Raw genomic sequence first — 10,410 nt, 5'->3', positions numbered from 1 at the left:
TGTTTGCCAGAAGAAATAAAAGTTTTCCAAGACATAATTTCACGTGAAGTAACAGTATATTGAGCACATACAAAGCTCTGGTACCGAGGTGTAAATGAACCACACTCTATCTGTTGATTCTCATGTAACTTTTTGCAGTGGTACTGGGAGTATAGGATTATAAAATCCCTCTGCAGGAGGCAGTTGTTGATTGCATTCAGGTACCTTATAGCCTTAGCTTTCAAAGTCTTGGCTTTTCCCAGTTGGAGTCTTATTTAACTTTTTTGGTTTTTTTTTCCACCAGCATGGATTCCAATTTGAACTGGGTAAATTAAAACCACAAACTATTACATATTTACACAGAAGCTGAAGTTCACTTAAGGTAAAGAAGACAATGTCAAAATCTTGCAAAAATATTACTGAGTTGAAATTACAACTATTTTTTACCATCTGAAAAATCTGAAAGCATGTGCCAGCACTTTATGACATAGTTGTTATTACTAAAGATTTTTATCGCAGTATCTGATGTTTACAATTCTTACTACTTTAGAGCTAACTTATCTTTAAATAAATGAAAATTGGTCTTTTCCAAGGAGTTTAAGTTTTGAAGACTTTATTTGTACTTTATATAAATATAGAATATACCTTGAATCAGCCTTACTTTGGATAAGTGCCTTTGATTTATTTAAAAATACTATTGTCCATTCATAAACTTCAGTTGAATGTAAATACATACATTGCAGGCAACTGTTAGTCTGCCTTGCTTCCTGCCATATTACTGGGAATTTCCAAGTATTAATGAGTGATGAGTAGCATTTTCAGATGACTGAAGTCATACTTCTATGCAGTTCATGACCTTTTTATATTAAAAAAAATAAATAAATTTTGCCTTTTTTCCCCCCAAACTTCTGTGTTTTCATTCCTTCACAGAACCAGAGAATGGTTGAGGTTGGAAGGGGCCTCTGGAAGTCACGCTGTCCAACCCCAGCCTGCTCAAGCCATGCCATCTAGGCTTTGTTGGCCAGAATGATGTCCAGCTGGCTTTTGCTCTCCAAGACTCTATCTGTCAAGGCAAACCTGTTCCAGTGCTCAGTAATCCTCACACTAAAAATATGTTCTTGTGCTCAAATGGAGTCTCCCGAGTTTTAGTTTGTGCCCGTTCCCTCTTGTCCTGGCACTGGGTGTCTCTGACAAGAGCCTGCTGGTGATATTTTGCCTCGTGCAGCCCAGTGCTGGCTCCTGTTGGACTCAGTGTCCACCAGGTCCTTCTGAAGGTGTTTTCGGGCTGGATGGCTCCACATGTGTCAGTGTATGGGATTGGTCCTGCAGGGGTGGAGAGCTTTGCGCTGTGCTGAACTCCATGAGGTTCCTGCCAGCCCACATCTCCAGCCTGCAGAGGTCCCTGGGGATGGCAGCGTGACCCTCAGGTGTATCAGCCACTCCTCCCGGCTTTGTGTCCCCTGCAGCCTTGCTGGGGGCATGCCTGCCCATCGTCATTCACGAGGATCTTGAACAGGACTGTCTGTGAGGATCTTTTGGGGGACAGTGTCAGGGGCCTTGCTGAGGTCTGAGTAGGCACTGTCTGCTGCTCCCCCCTCGGGTACTGACCAGTCATTTCACTGCAGAAGTTTATCAGGTTGCTCACTGTGACTTCCCCTCGCTGAATCCGTGCTGACTAACTGATGACTCATGAACTTGGCAGCTGACTTCTTGGAACTGTTTTATATGTGTCTGGGTTTTATACATAAAAAGTTGATGTTCCTGTATGTAAGTCTAGTTATATCTTGTGGTATTTACTGAGGTGATACCTTTTATGTTAAATTCCAACAGCCTTTTCTGAATGTGAGGAAACTTAAATGGAATGTTTGTTACACATATTAACCTCCTAGGGCACTAATGGTACATTTGTTTCATTTTCAAGTAGATGGCTGAAATAAAAACAAACAACCAAACAAAACCAACAAGTTGCCTTTACAAAGGGAGTTACACTCAAAGGTGGTGACCCCTTGTTGCCTGGTTAATGGCATTTCCTCCAAAGGCACATTTAATTGACAAAGCTTTCTCATTGTTTGAAATGAGCATAAATGGGCTTTCTTTTTAGTGAAAGAAACAGTGTATTCATGTGCTTGGTTTGGTGTTGCAGCATTAGGTTCAGAAATTACCTGAATATTTGTGTTTCCTCTATTTCCTATCAGGTGCTGCCTGATTTTTTCTTTAATTTTTTTTTTAACACCTCAAGCAGAAAAAGTATTCTGTTTAAAGGTGATTTGAGACAACTTGAAATTACTTTCTTTTCAAGAGGCCTTCTAAGTAAGAAGACTTACTAGAAAAAGCCATTATAATGGCTTTAAACTGACAGAGAATAGGCTTATATTAGATGTTAGGAAGAAATTCTTGACAGTGAGGGTGCTGAGGCACTAGAACAGAGAAGCTATGGATGCCCCATCCCTAGAAGTGTTCAAGGCTGGGTTGGATGGGTCTTTGAACAACCTGCTCTAGTGGAAGATGTCCCTGTCCATGGCAGGGGATTTGGAAATAGATGATCTTTACGATCCCTTGCAGCCCAAACCATTCTTTGATTCCATGGTAATAGCTGACCATCTTCTTACCAGGACAGCTGTGCTTCTGTTCTTGCCAAGTAAGGTCAGTTCAGCTTGAAAAAAATATTTTGTAAAACTAGGGCAAGATACAAGGGTACAATTACTGTGTGTTTGTTTCAGAAACCACTCATCCTGTGGATTAAGAACCTGGCAGCTGACAGACTTGAAAATACTGCTTGGCCCACTCAGCATTGGAGAAGTGAGCAAGACACGGAATGAGTCAGTGAGTAGAACATCTACCAAATTAATAGTAACATTACAAAGCTGAATTGCCAAGTCATAGCAGTGTATGAGAGTATAAGGAATTTTTTTAATAATTAAAAGCAGGTACATGGATTATGACATAAAAATACTTATCGGCTAGCCCAGTGTAGTGAATAAACAACAACATAGATGTGATTAGTTCTCTGTAAGAAGAAAGTTGTTTCCTGATAATGAAAAGTACCATATTTGCAAGGATTTTCTTTATAATGTTCCTAATATTACCAATCTGTGCCTTTCCTCCTCTGAAAAGTACAAGCAGGTGTGCTATTTCCAGTTTCCTAATCAGATAATAAACCCCAAAATGTCACATTCTAGCAAAAGGAACCACAATACCCGGCAGTGGATGGCAATGCACGCTGAATGTGCCACTGCTTTCTGTAGGTATAGTTTCTAATAGTAGAAATAGTAAGGAGTTCTGTTTGCATGATCTCCAGCTGGACTGTTACAGCCAGTACAGTGTAGAGCTTGTTTGAATCTCCCTATGATATGTTGAGTATGAGGGTATTTCTCGTTTCAAAATCAAACCCAGGCTCTGCTACTGGCTTGGATTTAGAAAATGCCCTGGGAATTCCAAGTGATGTTGAGCCTTCTACAGCTGGACAAAGCAGAAATACCCTACTGGTTCTTTGCCTGTGGTATTTTAACAGAGGGGCTTTTATGTTTAAAGCTTGCTATGTAAACACTTTAAAATGTTCTGTGTGCAGTTCACAAGATTGATTACAGGCCTGAATTGGAGCTTATTTATAGGGATTTTCCAACAGGGTAACTATAAAATATAGTGCCATCTTTTATGTGTTGCTGTGAAAACAAAATCTCTCAAAATTCACAAACTATCCAACATGACAACAGCTCTTTCAGATCCCATTGAAATCCAAAGCTGGTCACAGCAGAGTGTTAGAAGTCATACAAACCATGCTAGTTATTTAGATTGGTCAAACCACTGGATTCACAATTAAGGGAACACACACTGACTACCAATGGAACTGAAGGAGATTTTTACTTATATTGTCTTGTATTCTGTAATTTAGAGAAGTGGGTGGCAGGCAGGTGGTTTAAATCCCAGGCCGTTGTGCACAAGATGGCTTATGCCATGAAGTGGCACCCGAAACATCTTTGGTTGCTGTTGGAGTTTAGACACCCCAGCCCAGCATTTCAGCTTAGCAAGAATGATTTCGCAAGCACAGCTGAATTCTTTTGCATGGTTTTTTGGGGCGCTTGTCCCACTGCTTTGCCTAAAGACAAGCACCTGAGTTCAGCTTCTGACTGAATGATGGGTTTTATCCTCCCCAGTGAGGTGCAGGAGGGCTGCGATTGGCACCCTCCTGAAAGATCGAACTTCAGTGTCTGTGCCGTGAACTCCCCAAATCAGGTTTTTAGAAGCAGCACAGTCCTCCTTGGAGCTGCCCAGATGTCCTTTGATAAATTTAGCGGTGCAAATTTAAGCAGACATTTTTGGTTTTGGCTGCTGTTCCTGTTCTGTTTTCAGAGAGAGTAACGCTCTCATACAGGCACCCCTTTAGAAACCACAGAAACTGAAGCTGTGTATACCAAGTGTTTAACTTGGTACAAGCTACAGAATGTTACGTCATTGTCCTGGTTTCAGCTGGAATAGAGTTCATTTTCTTCTCAGTAGCTGGCATAGTGCTGGGTTTTGGATTCTGTATGACAATAACATTGATAACACACTGATGTTTTGCTTGTTGCTAGGTAGTGCTTTCTCTAAGCAAAGGACACTTCTGTTCCCCATGCTCTGCCTGTGAGAAGGTGCTCAAGAAGCTGGGAGGGAGCACAGCTGACCTGAACTCATAAACCTGGTATGAATTCCATACCATTTAAATTATTATTTAAAATGGGGGGGGAGCTGGCTGAGAGGGTCTGACCATTTCTCAGGGATGGGATGGACATCGGTCAACAGGTGGTGAACAATTGTGTTGGGCACCTCTTGTTTCCCTTAGGTTTTTTTCCTTTGGTTTATTTTTTTTTCTCTCCTTTCATGACAATCATTATTATTATTTTATTTTATTGATATTATTATATTTTATGCTGGTTTAATTGTTAAATTGTTCTTATTTCAATCCATGAGGTTTTATGGTGGTTTTTTTTCCCCCTCCCTGATTCTCCTCCCCATCCCATGTGAGGGAAGGGAAAGGTGAGTGAGTAGCTGTGTGGTACTTAGTTGCTGGCTGGGGCTAAACCATGACAGTCACAAGCCCTCTCACACTTTGTTTGGGGTTTTTGTTAATCAAAATATCTTCATGCTTTGTGTTTAAATAATTCAGTTTATTTCCAAAATTGGAGGAAGCTTCAATTACAAAATCACAGAATAGTTAGGGTTGGAAGGGACCTCTGAAGATTATTTAATCCAACTGCCCTGCCAAGGCAGGATCACCTGCAGCAGGTGACACAGGAATGTGTCCAGGTGGCTTTTGAATGTCTCCAGAGAGGGAGACTCCATGCCCTTCCTGAACAGTCTGTTCCAGTGCTCTGCCACCCTCAGTGTAAAGAAGTTCTTCCTCGTGTTTAGGTGAAACTTCTTGTGTTTTAGTTTATGGCCATTGCTCCTTGACCTGTTGCTGGGCTCTGCTTAAAAGAGTCTGGCACCATCTTCTTGGCACTCACCTTTGAGATATTTATATGCATTAATGAGAATCCCTCTCAGTATTCTCTTGTGTAGAGCAAACAGGCCCAGCTCCCACAGTTTCTCCTCGTAAGAGGGGAAGTGCTGAAAACAAGTGTCCACAGAAGCTTTAAGCTATGAATACGGTTTTAAATCACTGGGCACTAAATGGTAGTAATTTGTATTATTTCTCTAGTGGCCTGATTGGGTTGTAGTTGGTTCATGTAATTATAAGGAAGAATCAGCCTTCTTAAATCACGTTGTTCTCCTGTTAATAAATCAATCCTGTTCTTTTAGTCTTTTTTGCTTTTGATGTCCTCGTTCAGATTTGCTTTCCTCTAATGAAATGTGTGAAAGATTATACGTGAAGTCATTCAATAATTTTCTTCAGCGAATCAAAAGTTCACCAGTTTTTCTTCATATGTGTGTTTCAGCTTGAGGTGCATGTATGAGGTGTGAGTTGGCTTCTCATAACTGAGATAGTCCTCGCTGTCCAGGACTCCCTTTTTAGTACATCTCATTGCCAGAAGTAAGTCTGTGCTGTAATATTTTAAAATGTTGGCACCATCTTCAGTCAACACTGAATTTATGAGTACTGGTAACTCAGAGGTATAGGTTGTGATGCTGAATTCTGTTTTTCAACACATGAAAATCTAAATGAATCTGTGTAACATTGTGTATGAAGACAGAGTATTGTCTTAAATCACTTTTGTAGCCCTATTATTAGTAAAAATACCCAGGTTTCTGTTACTTGTTCCTAACGAGTAATCTAAGAGCTAAGACTGTGGATCTTGTCACTAAGAGAAATAGATAATACTCTTTCAAGAATTCAAACCCATTTTCTCCTACAGAAAAGATCTTTTTCCCTGTCTGTTCCCTTCAGAGGGTAGTAGATAGCTGTGCAGATGCTGTGCAGCAGCAGCAGGGAGGGGCAGCTCTCTCAATTAGCAGGGAGGGAAATTCTGACCAGGCATAAGGATGATGGTCTTCACAGTGAGATAATTAAGCAGGGGAGAAGTTTGCCCAGGTTTTGCCTTTAAAAAACTTCAAATCTCAAGACCCATGCAATCTCCTTTAAAAAATTTTCTGTGATTTGAAAAATACGAGACCTTCCAATTAGTTTGCAAGAACTATTAAGTGACATCAGGGAAGGTAAAAATTTACTATTTGAATTTCAACAAAAAGCTTTTCATAATCGCTGGTTGGAGTAATGATTTTTTCAGTGCAGCCAGTGATGCAATTCTTCCATTTTAATCTCTGTCTTTGAGAGTTTTTTTTCAGCTATGACAGCCATTAAAAGAAGTGTTGAAATAAACTGAACTTAAAGACCTTTGAATCTCTGACTCTCAAAGTGTTGAACCAAGACTAATGAAGCATATTCAGTCACATTGTTCTCACTGAAAATAGTATTAATAATAATACTATTAGTGAAAACAAAGATGTTTATGTAAAATTAATAAAAATATTTTAAATGTTAATGCAATCTTAATTTATTCTGGTTTTAATTTTTTTTTTGTATGATTTCCTATGTGTACAAAATGTCAGTACAGTAGTATGTGTGTACAATCTGTAGATAAATATACATATCTTGGTGGTGTGTGCTCAAAAACTATTTATCGAATTTGGAGAGCACCGCTGTAGGGGAGTTTGCCAGCAAGCAGCGTGGCATTCTGGCTGGAACCCTGGCTAAGCCTGTTAGCAATGTAGGTGTTACCTGGAAATTTTTAAACTGATATTTAGAAAGGAATATGTTTGTATATAATGGCTTGGAACAAGTGCATGGGTGTATTTCTATCCCCATCTAGCTACTGTAAGCAGATAACGAGTAATTTCTGTAGTGTGGGCAACGTGCCAATAGAATTAAATTGCGTGTTCTTCAGGCTTCTGAACAGACAGTGTAGTCAGACAGTGAATATCTCTTGATTCTCCTGAATTAAATTCAGGCAATTGAGCAAGATGGGGAAGACTCAATATCCGTCCCCAATACCCTGAGCTAATCAAGGAGTTGTAGAGATGTAGAGAACTTGAATACACACTTAATTCTTCACAAGAAAAACTTTAGAAAGCACTCATTGGCAAGTTGTTTGAAGCAATTTTGCCTTTACAGCCTTTGTCGAATGATCATTTAGAATTTAGCAGATGTAGAGTTTGCAGTCTGGGTACTGTAGAATCCCATCTCCTTACTTACAAATACCACTTCTGTAATCAAACCCCTGCTTTTTCTGTGATGTATTCAAGCTCCAGTTCAGCAAAACACTTACGTTCACACTTGAAATGTAACGTCTTTAGTCACTTGCTGTTCAGTAAAGTTCTGATGTATGTGCTCGGTATTAAATGTTTGGAATAAAGGTTGGAATACAGGCTGAATTTGAGTCTGAATGATTTGAACTTTTGCTACAGTGAAGTTTAATATCAGGTATAATTGCAGTAATTTTTCCCAGTAAAAAGTAAAATGTTTACAAGTTGAAATATGTGCTCTCTGAGAACATGGTGCCTTTAAAATGCATACATATTATGGTGTAATTTTGTGTTGGAGAATAAACAAATTGCATTTAATCGTGGGTAGCGCGTAATATTATACCAGCATCAAACTGCTTCTAATTACTCTCCCATCTCATCGCTGAAAAGATGGATCAGTCTTTATTTGGGGTGTTTTTTAAATAGCCAAATATTCTTTAGATCCGTAGTAATGAATATATTCTGAATATATTCTGCTGTTAAAAGACCAGAAATTCTTGACTGTGAGGGCAGTGAGACACTGGAACAGGTTGACCAGAGAAGCTGTGGATGCTCAAATCCCTAGAAGTGTTCAAGGCCAGGTTAGATGGAGCCCTGAGTAACCTGGTCTAGTGAGAGGTGTCCCTGCCTGTGGCATATGGGTTGGAACTGGATGATCTGTAAATTCTTTTCCACACAAACCAATCTATGATTCTCTTGTAGTTATTTTAGTAGATTTTTTTCTTGGTAGCACGATGTTTTTTTCAAAAACTTGGGAAAGACTGTCTGGATTGACTTCCTTTAATCCCAACCTTTAAGCATACAGCTTCACTTATTCTTCTGAGTTTTATTCAATAAAATAATTAGTAAGGCAGTTTTCTTAATAAGTTATATGCTGTATAAAAATGCCTAATACCATACCATTCCAACTAAATACCTTTTCAGGTAATTTTTTCTAATTGTATTTAGTTTTCCTTTGGGGGGAAAAAAAAGCATTTAAGTTCAAGTATTAGTTACTTCAGGTATCATTTTTGCATTCAGTTATATAAAAAAGATCTTCCTTTTTAGTTTCTATTCCCCAGGACTGTATGTAAAGTGGAAACATGGGACATGCTTGCATTGAAGCAGAAATTAGTGGATGCTTTCCTGATAGAAAGTGTTAGTTTTTGACCAGTAGACAGCAATGTTTTCCAGTGGTATGCATGAATGCCAGCTACATTTGAAGAGCACAGAAAGCTAATTAAAGTAAAAACAGATCAGTATTGGGATGGTCTTAAGGTTTGTAATGACAATATTTTGAAAATCTTCAAGCTCTTAATTTTGAATGGCATATAGTGTATGATCTGATGGATTGAAAAATTTATTTTATCTCAACATATATTTTAAAATGAAGTTTGAAGTAGGTGGTTTTATACTCTTTGTTCTTGGTGGTAAATAATTTTTTCCTGCTTTTCACTCTTATTTTTAATGTATTTGTGAGGTCACTCTGTATGGGATTGCCTTTTGACATTCAAACTTAGAGGTGGTACCACAGACATGGTAGATGACAAGGTCTTTGTCATCAACCACTGATACAAACAAACAAACAAACAAACAAAAGAAACCAAAAATGAAAACCCAAATGATAATGACACTGATTCCAAGTCCTGTTTCTTCCAGCTTCTTGTTCTTCCAGCAGCACCAGGGTCATGCCTTGTCCCCTGCCACTTTGCTGAGGGTCCAGTGGATGACTTGGACACCCAGGAGGGGCCCAGCTGTCCCAGGAACACTCCTACCATGCAGACTCTGTGCACACATTCTCCCTCTGACACACAGAACCAGGCTGGTTTCATATGAAAACATTGTTTTCATTCACGCAGCAGCTTCTCTGAGGTACTTGTTGCCCTCTTAAGTGAAGTCTGTGGTTACTTGTGCAAGTAATTCCCAAACCAAGAGAAGCAGAAGGGACAAAGTTGAAGGTTACTCGGCCCAAGGCAGAGCATTTTACTCTGCAGATTTGTTTATCAGCATTAAATGACTAATAACCTCCCTCCCACGTTCTCTGGTGCTGCACAACATATAGATGTGTTCCAATGGAAAAAAATTTGCACCACGGAATGGGTGTGGCCCATCTTCCAGTGCTCGCTCACATATGTGCATTTTTGGTCAAATAAATGCACAGGAGACTGTGCATCTTCCATCACAAATAACGTGAGGCATCGCGCAAGACCGTGTTACAGGTGAAAAGCTGAACGAGGAAGTACTGCAGGGCAAAACCTCCATCAGCTGGCTTTAAATGTCCTAGTTATTCCAGCAGATTGCTCCAGTGGGGAGCAGCATCACTGCAGTTAATGGTGGCTGTGCTGGGCACACAGGGCAGTGTGGCACCGGACCAGAACAAAGCTGTCAAGAAGAGAAGGGATTGTCTGTGCTTTGAGATTCCCTTCCTGGATTTTTTTCCATGCCACCATGAGGGGCTTGGGCAGCCCTTCAGGGACAGGGTGGGAGCTGGGGGCTGCTCTGCGCTGGGCACTGATGGCGACAAATGGCATTTGCTGCCTGGATTTTGGTGTGACATTTTCTCTGTTATTGCATGGTTGTTGTTTTTTTCTGAAGTAAATCAGAATTTTTTTCCAGAAGAAAATGAGGAATTTATCCCACAGAACTGTGAAATCAATAGTATTCATTTTGGAGAAGAAATTCAATAGAAATTAAAAAGGGCAGGAAATACAGAGTTTTGCTGAGCTTCTGAAT

Source organism: Myiozetetes cayanensis, unplaced genomic scaffold, assembly GCF_022539395.1.
Source record: "Myiozetetes cayanensis isolate MyiCay16 unplaced genomic scaffold, myiCay2020 scf9, whole genome shotgun sequence".
NCBI classification, from domain to species: Eukaryota; Metazoa; Chordata; class Aves; order Passeriformes; family Tyrannidae; genus Myiozetetes; species Myiozetetes cayanensis.
This window is presented reverse-complemented; position numbering follows the sequence as displayed.